The sequence below is a fragment of the Colias philodice genome, chromosome 27 (assembly GCF_061535455.1).
Source record: "Colias philodice isolate Cphi_HAF_F1 chromosome 27, ilColPhil1 Martin Lab GWU primary, whole genome shotgun sequence".
Taxonomy (NCBI): Eukaryota; Metazoa; Arthropoda; class Insecta; order Lepidoptera; family Pieridae; genus Colias; species Colias philodice.
In genome coordinates this window covers 3,037,482-3,051,141 of record NC_143112.1, presented here as the reverse complement: position 1 = coordinate 3,051,141, position 13,660 = coordinate 3,037,482, and the positions used below count along the sequence as shown (strand labels likewise).

The 13,660-nt window shown below is 31.8% G+C and overlaps 2 protein-coding genes and 1 long non-coding RNA gene across 3 annotated transcripts in view; 2 read left to right on the top strand and 1 right to left on the bottom strand.

The window, feature by feature from the left end:
* The window catches only part of igl (IQ calmodulin-binding domain containing protein igloo), a 547,908-nt gene that overhangs the window by 244,439 nt on the left and 289,809 nt on the right, over window positions 1-13,660 (bottom strand). The gene's annotated exons all lie outside the window — the stretch shown is intronic.
* Window positions 1-13,660, top strand: part of LOC149476540 (uncharacterized) — a 203,568-nt gene that overhangs the window by 39,417 nt on the left and 150,491 nt on the right. The gene's annotated exons all lie outside the window — the stretch shown is intronic.
* Window positions 1-13,660, top strand: part of LOC149476545 (uncharacterized) — a 201,854-nt gene that overhangs the window by 184,294 nt on the left and 3,900 nt on the right. The window lies entirely within an intron of this gene.

Below are 13,660 nucleotides of genomic sequence, written 5' to 3'. Positions count from 1 at the left end.
TAAATTAAATGTTCCAAATACAATTTTTTATAATTATTAGATCTCACAATTCATTGTTATTCCAAATGTATTTTATATATTAATTACAATAATAATAAATTTCATGTTAGTAGCATTAAAACCATGTTAATAATACGCAATTTTGTATATTTCTATACAAAACGACAATTCACGTGTGACGATTGAATGAGCTTTCTTAAAAGCGTTTATTTAAGGATTTGCTCCATAATTATACAGAAAGTTAAACAAACCAACTATTATATATAATGACGCGTTTATTACAAAAACCTAGAGACAAGATGAACCTACGTTCTCGGAAAGTCATCGTGGTAACTACATTCTTAGTTTTAATGGAAACAATTTGTTAAAAATTAAAAATCATTTTATGATATGTGGATAAAATAAAGACGAATGTAATTTGTTAGTTCGTAATGGATGCTCAGAATCTACTTATACTTACCGATTTTGAAAAATGTTTTAGAGATGAAAGCTACATCTTCTTATATATAAAATTCTCGTGTCACAATGTTAGTCTGCATACTCCTCCGAAACGGGTGGACCGATTCTCATGAAATTTTCTGTGCATATCGGGTAAGTCTGAGAATCGGCCAACATCTATTTTTCATATGTACCACGGGCGAAGCCGGGGCGGGCCGCTAGTAATTCTATAAAGACATACAAATAAAAATGTGAGCCGTCATGGGACGCCTGGCAGATGTGAAACATCGTTCGGTTTACAAGTGAGCCTATAGATGTGTATAGCGTGGCGACCCGTCGCCATGGCAAGCGTCGCCACGTCAACAATTCGGTTTACAAGTGAGCCTATAGATGTCATCAAAAAGTATTCGAAAAGGATTCACATCAAAAAGTATTTTTTAATTCAACGTATTTCAGTTTTTAATGGACACTAAGAGATTTATTACCCTTCCAGGGTTACCAAAGATAAGTAAACTAAACAGACTTATTAACAAAGAAAACAAAATCAAAATTGTTTCATCCGTTCCCCACACACAGAGACACAAACACATAATACCCCGTTTCTCGTCGTTGGTTAAAAATATAAATAGATATTCACAAAAATTTAAATAAGTTGAAATTATAAGCTTTCTCATTCGAGACGAGTGTTTACTTTTCAGAGCACGGATTCATTTCAGAGCCACGCAAAAAATTGTTTACGAAATTACAGTAGTAAGTAATTTGTACGGAATGTCAAATAGTTGAAAGGTACTAAATTTATTTCTATTTAAAAAAATCTGTGCGTGTACTAGTGTACACACGCAAGAAGTGACACTTCTTTATGACCTTATTTTTTAAAAAATAATTTACTATATGCAACTTTACAGAAATACGTCAATCACGCGTGGTAGGGATTAGGGAATAGGGATAAGAAAAAGATGGCGCGTAACGGAAAAATGCTACGCGGTATGAAAAAATGGTACACTACAATTTTTTTCCAACCCCGATAAAGAAGTTTCACTTCAAAAAATATAGTAGGCACATAAAAAATAGATAGAGTAGGTACCTACTACAATACATAGTTAAAAACAAAGTAGCCTCCGGCTGTCCCTATGTTTGCTTACATCTTTAAAACTACGTAACGTACTTTGATGCAGTTTTTTTAACAGATAGAGTGTTTTAAGAGAAATGGTTAAGTAAATAATTTGTTTAGTTTTAAGCAGAAAACTCATCATGCTAAAACATTTTGGATTAATCTTTATACTTAGACTTAGTTCATTCTCAAGTAGGTACAGTACGATTCACGAAAGATGACCACAAATGGCGGCCGTCTGCGCACGTACACTCATGAAGAAAAGACTTTTTGGTTTTGCATAACCAGCGTTTACAACATTACACAAATTATTTAACCAAAAATTTAAATATTATTTTGCCTTAAGTCTTTTCTTCATGAGTGTACGTGCGCAAACGGCCACCAATTTGTGGTCATCTTTCGTGAATCTTACTGTACTTAGACAAAAATCTATAGTCTTGTTCCGTTTACGAACATTTATGATATTTGTTACTTTTACCGGTTACAAGAAATTACTTCTTTATTGAATAACTAGCTTTCCACCCGCGGCTTAGCCCGCGCAGTAAAAGAAAAAACCGCATAGTTCCCGTTTTCGTGGGATTTCCGGGATAAAACCTATCCTATGTCCCGGGGTAAAAAGTAGCCTACGTCCTTTCTCGGGTATCAAAATATCTCTATACCAAATTTCATGCAAATTGGTTCAGTAGTTAAGGCGTGATTGAGTAACAGACAGACAGACAGAGTTACTTTCGCATTTATAATATTAAGTAAAGTATGGATTATCGATTTATTTTCGATTTTTAATTGAATAATTTCTAAAATAACACTGTATCATTAGTCACAAAATACGTTTCTAAGATCAAGGTCTAAACACACATCAAAGCAATTAAACGTCCTAAAATAAAATATTTCAAATAAATAATATTTATTTGAAATATTTAAGAAGCAATCCACGAGCGTCTACTTAAAATAAATGACTGCTACAGCGCTGTCAAGAAATCTTGTTATACGAATATATTTCGCATTTAATTTCACCTTTAAAATTGCCGTCATAAAAATCACAATACGAATTTCCTTACCAAGTTTTTCCTGGCTTCAAAGCTCACTTTAAGTGCCACTTCTCCATTTTTGAGATATTTCGTATATGATCATAGCGTGGTGTTGCTTATATTTATATGGGTAATATTCGTAATTATTTGGAGGTTGTGAAAAACAAAACTGATGCTATTATTCTTATGGTTTGTAATAATATGGTATCCATATCATTTAGATATAATTATAAATATTGATGCAAATTAATAGAGTATATTATTTAGAGCTTTTTGCGTATAATGAGCATTTCCAATTGGATTTAGTCAATGACTAGGGCAGTCATTCAATCAAATAGCAGATTCAACCAGATGACGGTGACATACTTGGGTTGGCTCTACATTTCAGTTAATTTGATTACCTAAATCCAATTAATAAAATATAAATATAATTCTAAAAACAAAAAAACGTATTATTAACAGTAGGTAGTGTATCTGTCTCGATTATAAAATTTTATTAGTATTTGTATAGATATTATATTTACAAACGTAGTTAAAGGTTCTTCTCAATAAAATATACAAAGAAAGCACAACAATTTTTATATACGTAAAGATAAAATTGTCTGAGAAATTTTAGATGCACCGACACTACCTACCGACATCAAGAATTGTACGAATTTTCTTGTAAGTTCATTCATTTATTTTATTCATGTCTCGAAGTTTCTTTTTACTGATATCCACCTGAGTTGTGACGGGAATTAATTATTGTGTATAATTTATCTGTAGAAATGAAGTGCAACTTGTTTGTTGCTTTATTTATTTTATTGTGAAAAAGACTTCGAATATTGGAGTCGTTACAGCAAATTTCTAATAAATTTTATATTCCAAAAGCGAAACGAAGCGAAAGCGATACCCTTATCTAGCTAGCCTTATCTATACTAATATTATAAAGCTGAAGAGTTTGTTTGTTTGTTTGAACGCGCTAATCTCAGGAACTACTGGTCCGATTTGAAAAATTCTTTCGGTGTTAGATAGCCCATTCATCGAGGTAGGCTATAGGCTATATATCATCACGCTAAGACCAACAGGAGGGGAGACACGCGAGTGAAACCGCGCGGCGCGGCTAGTTTTGAATATAACAGTAAAACGATATTATTATTACAGTAAATAGTAATAGGTATATATACTTTTATCTGTTTGATGATGATGATTTGATGTAATAAGTAAGATCACATGATACTCTATAAATCGAAAATTGGTTGTCTATTGCAATGTGGAACTTTTATTCTACAATGATATTAATTTTAAACAACTCCATCAAAAATTGCCACAATTTCTTATTCGTTAGTAGGAAATATTCTTAGGACTAACCTGTTAAATGATGTACTTAATAAAATTTGTTTTAAATACATACAGCATTTTAAGTATCTACTATTAACCATACATTTCTTATATATTTTATAATCTATAGTATTTATTTTTCATATTATATTTTAACCCTTACGAACAAGAATTTTCGTTGGTATGGTTGGTATAAAATTAGACAATGACGCTTACTAACTTTCTCCACTACGCTTACCATTCTCTACAAAAAAAGATACAATTACAAAAATACATTATAATAGGCATATTAAGAAAGTTTGTTAAGAAATCTTCATATTATTGTCATTGCTTGCGAAAGTCGTTACATAAAGGCACAATGACTTATGTTATTATAAAGTTCTCACAAATATTATGGAAGCCTTGTTTAACTCGTGAAGTATAATATTATGACATAATACGTATGAGAAATTAAATATAGTATAATAGATAATTGAATGTGAGATGCATCTCTCGTTGTGGTCATAACTCATTAAAAATTATATCTAATATAACTTTGAAAGCTTATAAAAAAGAGCGTGTGTGCCGAGCACACGTGTCAGAAGTGAAACTTCTTTGGCAAGATTTAAAGATACCAAAATCGTCGGCTTATGTTGACGTAATGGTATTGCCAAGACGCGACCTTGAAATTTTACTCTCAACGCGCCTGAAGAAGTTTCACTTCAAAAACGTATATATTAATCTAGTTATCGCCTGCATTAAGCCAGGTTATACAGTCAGTCATTTACTTCATGCAAAGTCGTTATTTTACCCATATCTAATATCGAAGTAAATATACCTACGTTTTGAAAACAAAAAATGTCCAGTCTGTTCTTACTCCAAGTTCAAACTCGGAAACCAATAAATGGTTCATTTAAAGATAAAAAATGAATCATAAATTATAATTTATTTAGTCAAATAATAATTTCGCACATTATTAATTGTATTCCTTCACTTTCATTTTACTATGCTCTATAAGAACTAAAAATTTACTGCAACAATATGTAGTAGATTATAATTGTACCTAATGAAAGGCTATTTAATATTCACAAACTTGTCAAACGAGCTTTACTCATGAAATACAATAATAATGCTAAATAATAAATATGGATTCTAACCTAGTAAATACAGTGCACTATCATTTGTTGAAAACTTTTAACTTTACCTGGTATGAAAATAAAGACATAAAAATAAAATTTCTTGACAATTTATATTTTCAATTTAGTGCTGATTTTTCAATCTTTGGTTAAAACTTATTCGTCGAATAATGTATAAATCTACCATTTCAAAAACGTATTCTAATTGCCCGTACTAGACAGTTTACGTGACATTTTAATATTATCGTGTAATACTTTATTGGACGGATAAGTTTTATCCAAGCATTGAAAAATCGGCCCTTAAAGCAAAATATTATATTAATATATTGGTTTCATTCTAGATATCATTGATTTTAAAATTAGATACATACATACTTATATACCTTATTATACTTTTAATGTATCTTTTATGACATTAGTCTAAATATCTATATGCGTAGACGCCAATGATATTATATATAGAAACAAGAGGTAGATACGTCATCAACGCACCAAAACTGATTCCGTGAATTGGTCCTATTTGGGACCAATGCAATCAGTCAAATTGTCACCGGTCCCAGTGAGCGCATGTGCCGATAGGTACATTAAAGTTGTCGAAAATGCCTTCCTGTGTGTTCAGAAAGTGCACGTATTCGTGCAAAAAAATAAAGAAAGATAAAGGAATATCATATCACAGCAAAATATATTAAATTATTACAGTTTAAGAGCAAAAATAACAATTTACAATTCTTTATGAATGACACTTGCTTGACACGTGTATTGAAATAATGAAAGGGATAAAACATTTCTTCAATCACTAGTGTGACAAAGCTAGCGTACACTGTGTTCAAAGATTATCATGTAGATACGATTATTGAAAATAGAACGGTTATTTTATTAATTTCGATTTGGGTAAATACTTCATTATTTTTATATTTAAATCCACACAGTGCATATAATTAACAAATATATCTATTTATTATATATACAATGAAATCGTGATGGCAAAAATGATGTTGAATATACGTATATACATGAAAGAAAAGATTATCGCTACTGACGAAAAATGCTATTTGCTTTTCTGTAAATAGCTATTGAACATAAATTTTATTTGTGTTTTAGATAAAAAAGGCTTATATGTACTTCATCCTTTCTTTTATTTCATCCTTTTTTTTTCATCTAGGCACCACTATTATTATAATTATTATCCTACAAGTTGGAATGATGACCTTGTACGGGTTTCGGGAACTGCCTTGAAACGAATAGCGTAAGATCGGTCCTTATGGAGTTCTATAAGGAGGACTATGCAGTATGCTCAGCAGTGGGTGTTTATCGGGTGAAATGATGATGACCGAAAACGAACACCACAGCTAGTAATAAATACTTAATACAGTTATATCTCCAAAAAAGTTTTTTTTTTCATTTTAATACGACATCATATTAATCAAAAAAGTAAATGAAATGAAATGAAATGTCACATTTATTTAAGCAGGAAACCTAACATCTATAACATTGAACCTTCTGTGTCGTTAGTCTATGCCAATTACCATGGCAACTATTTGTTTATTTATATTTGGTGAATTCTTATGACTTTTGCTTACACCTGCGCGGAAGTGACAAACTATCTTTGTCTTTTTTGTTTATATCATTTTATTAGAGCCATCTCTCTTTTACAGTCTGTCAATGTAATAAATTAAGTAAAATGAAAATTGTATTTGTGTGTGCCTGACACTGCATATGAAGCATTTTTTTTGGATATATTGTGAGTATATAACGTATCTATACATAAAATATCATTGGTAGACGCACAACATTATAACATAGTATGAAATAAAAATAATATAAGGTACCTACACTATTTACAAACAAAAACAAAAACAAAAGTCGTAAAATAATTTGTATTTAAAACCGATTCATATGTAAATAAATTGATCTACAAATCGTTAACTTTGATAACTCACTTTTGAACTCCAATTCTTTATTAAAATTTATTTATTTATTTATTTATTATTTATATTTTCATAATAAACACCAAATTAAAAGCAAAGAGTTGAAACAATAGCATTTTTAAATACCATATAAATTTAATGGTACAATACTCTTTGTTTTGATATAGTTAAGGGTTAAAAACAGAAGCCTGACGCTACCTTATAACTGGACCGAAGCTTTCCAAACTGATCTACGACACTTCAAATTTACAACATCATACATTGCTTCTTTTGTACGCAAACTTATTCACACGTGTTTTAATTACGCTTGATTACGCATCAATGTATGTCATACCATAGATAATATCGCAAGAACAATCTTTCAGATTTGGTAGTATTAAAAAAAGGAAAGCACACCGATCTTTTATCCCGCTCTCCCGCCACGCGACTCTATACCCATCTCTGTTTAACGTATATTAATGTTGTATTTTTATCTCTCACGCACGGCACGCGTATATGTTTGTCTCGCTCACTCTAGGTGAATGCTCGTAACATCCGCTAAGAAACTAGTTACTATAGTGACAGGTGCAAAAGTTGATCCAAGAATTCCACGGCCAGTTTTGTTTTTAAAAATGGCCGGTACACCGTCTAGTCGCCAGATGGCCATGCCTCTTATATTATGCGTGATAAAATAGTTGCTAATCTATGGATGTTTTCCTATTTATTTTATAGAGGCTTAATGTTCAAATGCCTATGATAATTAGGTACATATAAATCTCGAAAAATTCAATAAAAAATTATTTTAATTTTAGGCAGCAATTAAGGGCTGATTTTTCAATCCTTGGTTAAAAGTTAAAACTTATTCGTCGAATAATGTATAAAACTACCATTTTAAAAAGGTATTCTAATTTCCCATATTTGACAGTTTACGGGAAATTTTAATATTATTATCGTGTAATACTTACTTTATTTGACGGATAAGTTTTAACCAAGCATTGAAAAATCGGCCCTTAATAAAGTATGTAGTCGCATTAATGTGTATGTAATTACCCCTTTTTGAAATTATCTTTTCAACTTTTCAATGTTGAGTCTCGAAACAAAAAGAAATTGTATATTTTCACAATTTGTATGATAGTTATGTAAATTAGGACATATATTATGAAATCTTGATTGATCTTGAATCCACTGGCCATGGTCAAATTTTTCAAATACATTTTTTCACTTTGATAGAGCTTTGAGTTAAATTAATACACTAGCGGTCGTCCCGGCTGCACCCCTTATTTTGAAATCAGTTCAGTAGTTCCTAAGTAGTTCCTAGCGCGTTCATACTAACATATTATTTCGTTTTATATTATTACTGCTCCGTTCCTATTTATCGTACTGTGGTGATATAATATAACCTATAGCCTTCATCAATAAATGGGTTATCTAACACCGAAACAATTTTTCAAATCGGCCCAGTAGTTCCTGAGATTAGCGCGTTCAAACAAACAAAAAAACTCTACAGCTTTATCATATTAGTATAGATTAGTAGATATAGCTTAAGATAGATATAAGGTATAGATAATACAGATAACAAATAGTTCTTACTGCAGTGTATTGAAAATACCAACACCTGGGTTCGACAAAGCTGTAATTTCGGCGTCTTTTGTGTCCCAAATGTACGTGTCATAAATTTAAATCCGCCATTTTGAAGGTACAGATGTTTCACTTTAATATTGGTTAAGGCGCGAACGGAAATCGCGACACTATCAAAGGTTGTATTTTATTTTGTGTGCATGATTTTTAAACATCTGTGTAGCGAGTTTATTTCTGGATTGCGCTATTGCAGATTTTTTGACAATTTAGTATCAAATCTATAAAAAATAAATTTATTTAGGGCCGATTTTTCAATGCTTGGATAAAACTTATTCGTCGAATAATGTACAAAATTACCATTTTAAAAACGTATTCTCATTGTCCGTATTTGACAGTTTACGTGACATTCTAATATATTCGTGTAATACTTTATTGGACGGATAAGTTTTAACCGAGCATTGAAAAATCGGCCCTTAAAGAAATAAAGCCGTCATTTGCATCTTATAAGATCGGATATACCGATATATCGGTATATCCCATTTGAAATGAAGAAAGTAATTCTTCCGTCCAACACGAAACATGAAGCAAAAATTTGTTGCTGTAAAATTCTTCTTCATTTATAACTGTTACGTAATACAAAACAAGCTTTAATCAAATTTTGCTACGATTCTAGATACTATTCTCTACATAAAGAGTAAATCCGACATAACAGTAGGTGTAAATCAGTATAGATATAAAAAGTTGTCTAGAAGAAATCACTTTGTACCGACATGGCATTGAACTTATGTTAGGTTGCCCTTATACTTGAAGCATAAATTAAAAAGCTCCTAGCGCTTTTAAAAAAACCCACCGCTCAAAAAAAACTACACACACCGGCACAATTAGCGGAACAGAAACCGATACGCGAGAACATCGTCTAGGATTTGAACGAATGGCAGCAGGTTCTCTTTACTGATGAGTGCAGAGTTCTTTTAAAACAGATTAATGGAAGACAGCGAATATGGAGACACAGAGGAGAACGCCAAATATAGTCTAATTTTGAACACACAGTGGCTTATGGTGGCGGCTCGATTATGGTTTGGGGAGGGATATGTTTGAGAGCTCGCACGGAGTTAGCGATAGTCACAGGAGGGACCATGACAGCAGATAGATACATCAGAGACATTTAAGAAGAACATTTTGTACCATTTGCCCCATTTATTGGTGACGACTTTATTCTAATGGAAGATAATGCTCGTGCTCATAGTGCACAATCGTTACAGGCATATCTGAGCCACTTGGTATACCGGTGATGCAGTGGCCAGCAAATTCCCCCGATATGAATCCGATAAAGCATGTCTGGGACTTGCTAAAAAGAAGGGTTAAATCCAGAATGCCACCCCCCAACAATCTGAATGAACTTGGAAACACATTACTTGAGAAGTGGGAGCGGTTGCCTCAAGAAATCATCGATAACATAATCTGTAGCAAGCCCAGGCGAATGGAAAACGTAATCAGAGCAAGAGGGGGAAACACTCGTTATTAATTTTGCTTTAATTTTATTGCCAAATCATTTAATGCTTACTTTTTTTATTTTTTTGTGATGGTTCATAATCATCTAAAAATTTCACTTATTTCAAATTTCTTTATTTTTCAATAAAAAATAACAAAGACTTTTCAAAGTCGTTGTTAAAAGATGTTAATCAACTTGTTATTTTGTATCTAATTACATTTTCGTCAAATATATGCGTTATTATCTCATAGTCTCACTTTTTTTTCTGTTCCGCTAATTGTGCCGGTGTGTATATTGTATGTAAAAACGTACAGCAAACGATAATCCAAACAAACAGACATGCAAAGATTTCAAGCACGCGTAATCCTATCATAAGAGGGGATTAAAGGCAAACAGGGAATGTAGAACAATTTCCATATATTTGTGGGGTAGTGTCGTATTTAGCGGTTGTAAGCCTGTGATAGTGGCACGCGAGGGGTCAGGAACATTAGGTGGGTGGTACAGTGAATTATTATATATTTGATATTTAAACTATACTACCTACATATATATTTACAGGGAAGATTAAAGCGGACTATTGGTGTGGGAGTAGAGCACGAATCGGCACAAATTCAGCCAGATTGCAGCGGAGAAGGTAACATACTCCCACAGAAGATCGAAGATTACTAGGCTACTAGCATGTAAATGCTACTGTTTACGTACTTAAAATTATGTATGACGGTTTCCTCTTCTCTCTTCTTATGTGTTGGTTTTTAGCTCATTTGTGCTGTTAATAAAAGTCCTATACTTACTTCTTCTTTAAGATTATAATTTTATAAAATATATTTACTAAACTAAATATTTTAATCCAAATTTCTTGTAATGATGAACATAATATGCGTTTAAATATATCGAACTGTCAATAATACAAAATATATTACAAATCACTGAAATAAAATGTAGATAATTTTCTTATTTCTAGTACATATTTTTTTATTGTAATTACTCGAAAAAGATTGTTGTATCTAACGATAGTCTACATACACCATATATTTCTGTTCCATATTATTTTATATCTGTAAATATATTTTGGTTACAAAATTGTGATCATAATATTTAAGACGCCCAAGCAAACTTTGCAAGCCCACTGTGCCGCCAACTCAAAACTAATTTCAGTTTTAAGCCAGCCCTGATGGTAACTATATTTACAGTGAAGTTTCACCCACTTAGGTCGCGGTTTTGTTATAGTTTGCGAACTCCAAACACTGCTCAATCTCTATTGATGACTTCATCTGTTGTTAAATTTGCCATTGCTGTTTTGGAGCTATTAAAATTGTAGGGGAATTTATGATTTACATTCAATGTACTATATTTAATTTATTTATGGGTCTTATATTTTCTATTGTATAGATTGTTGTGGTGTGGTATTTGTAGAACTCCTCCGACACGACTCTACCAATTTTTATTAATGTTTTATTTATTTTTGGTACGTTTTAAGATTTTATATACCTCGATATGATAAGGGTGTCCTGGCGGAATAACGAGTCTGCTAGTTGAGAATTAGAATGAGAAAGACTAGGTACATGTTGAGTGAATCGAGTATTTAAATAACGTCAATAGATGAATACCTATAACTAAATGAAAAAATGTGTGCGTGTACTAGTGTACACACGTAAGAAGTGAAACTTCTTTATGACCTTATTTTTAAAAAAAATAATTTACTATAATATATGCAACTTTACAGAAATACGTCGAATCACGCGTGGTAGGGATAAGAAAAAGATGGCGCGTAACGGAAAAATGTCACGCGTAACGAAAAAATGTTACACTAAATTTTTTCCAACCCCGATAAAGAAGTTTCACTTCAATAAAATATAGTATAACCTACTAAAAATATTTCTTTGTATCCATATTATCTCTTCATAATATTTGTATACTTACATGTAGAAATAAATATTCAATTCATATTACAAAACTACACACAATACACTGCAAATATTTTAACGATGTATCCATTGCATTCAATACAATAGATATTGTATGTACAAAATACAATTTAATTTCTATTCATCCATACTAATATTATAAATGCGAAAGTAACTCTGTCTGTCTGTCTGTTACTCAATCAAGCCTTAACTACTGAACCAATTTTCATGAAATTTGGTATAGAGACATTTTGATACCCGAGAAAGGATAGGTTTTATCCCGAAAATCCCACGGGAACGGGAACTATGCGGGTTTTTCTTTGACTGCGCGAGTGATGCCGCGGGTGGAAAGCTATAGTATGTTATAATTTAAAGATGACATTTGCGAAGTTGCATGTTGTATTACTGACGATGATTCAGCATTTTTCAATATAAATGAAATGTATTCATTACGACCTTGTTAATTTTGTATGTGAAGGTCCTCTTGTGGTGTATGGACAAAAAGAAAATACATATTTTATTTGTACACATAACACATTACATATTACAGGGTGTCCCACTATTGGTATAATAAGCGCGAAGCGACTTGTAGTTTTGCATACACTGATCACATAAAAAATACTTAACAAAATTACGTCAAAAATGTTTTGCTAAATTTTCCTGAAAATCCATGTTTTCTTCTCTAGCTTCGCGCAGCCGGCATATTCCCCTTCTCTAATATGATCATTTTGTCTTTGAAAATATAATCTTAAACGATAGCTCACGTGCTGGTATCAAAGTTGGGTGGGTTGCTTTTTATGGGTGTACACATAGAGTTTTAAGAATTCATCTATTTGAAAAAAAATGCGTCTGGAATTTTATAAGTATTTTTTACGTACTCAGCGAATGCAAAACTCCTTTGAGCTTAGTATACCAACAGTGGGACCCCCTGTATGAAAAAATATCAAGAAAATAATTAAAATTAATAATTTTACAATGGATATTGATTCACTCAGTGATTTGAGAATCTAAGGACAGAGGGGCATTATACATCTGTTTCTCTGATTGATTTTCTTTACGGATTAATAGTAGATCAGTATTTTGTGTCCTGCCAGACTGAGATTGTTTTAAATTGAAATAGTTTTTAGTTCTTATAAAAATACTTACCCTGCAAAGATTTTGATGATCTAGTAATGGGTAGATTTATTTAATTGAAAAATTACATAGCCAAGAATACTGTGATTGACTGATTGATTAATTTTCATATTACGATAATATACAATACCAACTTAAAAATCCACGGATATCCAATCAATGGATAACAAACGGTACCTTATAAAAAATATCTACAGACTAGCGGTCCGCCCCGGCTTCGCCCGTGGTACATGTTTACGTTTTCTCTACATAAGAACCATCCTCGTACTTCAAGGCATATACTAAAAAAAGAATTATCAAAATCGGTTCAGCCGTTCTCGAGTTATGCGCTTACCAACACATTTTGCGATTCATTTTTATATATAAGAGATAGCAATAACTTACATAACAAAAATATCAACCTATTTTATGTGTATTTATTCTTTATATATTTAGATTTTATCAAAGGATGTCGGTACTAAATTATCAGAAATCTCAGTGATGGCAAAAATAAAGAATAATTGATTACTCCCGTACGTAGGCGAACAGCATTCTTAAGTCGAGATTCACCATAAAATTTTACAACAAAAAAGGTCATCGACTTCCTTTCGAAGCATACAAACTTATTAACTTATTAAGGTATATTTAACATAA